This window comes from Aythya fuligula, chromosome 6 (assembly GCF_009819795.1).
Source record: "Aythya fuligula isolate bAytFul2 chromosome 6, bAytFul2.pri, whole genome shotgun sequence".
In the NCBI taxonomy this organism is placed as follows: Eukaryota; Metazoa; Chordata; class Aves; order Anseriformes; family Anatidae; genus Aythya; species Aythya fuligula.
Window position 1 is genome coordinate 16279317 of NC_045564.1, and position 1689 is coordinate 16281005.

Here is a 1689-nt window from a genome sequence, read left to right on the forward strand (position 1 = left end):
TATATAAAATGATTTTAGCCTCTGAATATAATTTCTTGCAAGACAAACAGTATGGCTTCTGACACTTTTTTAAAAAATAAATATGCAATAGTGTTTCCCCTTTTTCTTATGCATTTATATTTAAAATGATTTTAATTTAGTATAAAAGTTGATACTTAAGTGTTTGATTTTGGTTTGTCTTACCAGTTCATTAAACTTTTTTTCCACTCTACTTTGTATGCATTTATTTCCCTTATGTAGATTATTTGCTGATTCAGATACTCTCACTTGTTTTCCAAGGATAAGTCTTCTTGCAGCAACTATGCTTAATAACCAGAGATGTATCACACAACATTGTCATTGTTGTTAGTACTTAATCATAATTTTAACTCCTGTTTGGAAGGACTGTGAAATCTAAGTTTCAAGTGTATGCTAAGTTTACATAACTTGTTTTGCTCTTTGAACACTACCTAAAAGCTCACGATGAGATCTTTCCTCCAAAGGCATTAGAAGTCATTAGAATCTGTGAAATAAACCTTGTCAGCATTATGCATTTTTCCAACTAAAAAATTCTGTATGTTTTTCAGTAATTGTTCTAGAAATACATTATGCATCTCTGATCAGCAAGCATTGTTTGTCACTGCTAGTACATTTGAGGTCATGCAAAGAGACATACTAACTTTGAGGCAACTGCACTATTTGGAACATGTTCTCAGTTAATTGAAAAAATGTTGTGGAGTTTGAAATTGAAATAAGATTAAAAATTGGTCAAATAAATATTGGTTCTTTTACCCTTCAAATAGACTCACTGTAGTTGATCATTGTAGAATTTTTTAATACAGAAAATGTGCAATTTTTAATTTAAAATACACATTGATTTGAACAATAAAAATATATCTTCATCTTTTCTGTGAAACATCTAAAAGGAACGTCTACTCTGAAATGTTTTTCTGCCACAGGTGCTCTGTATCATCTTAAGTATATTTTATATCTTAAATATTTTGCATAATTTCATTCAATAAACACCCAAGATGTTCTGCAAGCCTTGCTTGACCTATTGCACATTTTCTTAAAATGAAGATGATCATCTTTTTTTTTTTTTTAAAGTTCAAGAGCTTTTTGAAATCAGCCAGCCTTGTTTTTCATTTGAACTTAATCTGTAACTTAAAATGAGCAACTTCAAATGCACTTGAAAGGACTTAAGTTTTCAAAGAAGAGGAAGGATGGGGGCTAGTACAGAAAGCTATAGTTTCGATGAATATTATTGTATCACGGGATGCTATGGAAGTTCTCCTTTTTTCTACTGTTCTTTGCTGGTTTTGTACAACTCCATCCAGTGACTCCAAGCCCTGTTGCCCAAATATTATGTAGTTACCAGTTTTGTTTTTCCCTTTATGCACTGAATTTCACATGGTATTTTGTCTAGTTGGTCACAGTAATATCAGTGTAACTCTTCATAGTCAGCTTTTATTTTTATTACAAGTAATTAGTCACCCGGTCATTTACCTTCCTGTTCTCATTTACAGATTCTGCCTAAGAGGCCTTTCTGCTACACACGGTCTCTGTTGTGCTTCATCTGCAGTGCAACTCTTAGCTAACCAGAGAAGAGCCAGGAGTAGGAAAGCAGATCAGTTACAGCAGCTTTACCAATAAGGTAGCTATGCAATTGCAGGAACCATGATCCTATTGACTGTGTCCTCTTTAAAAGAC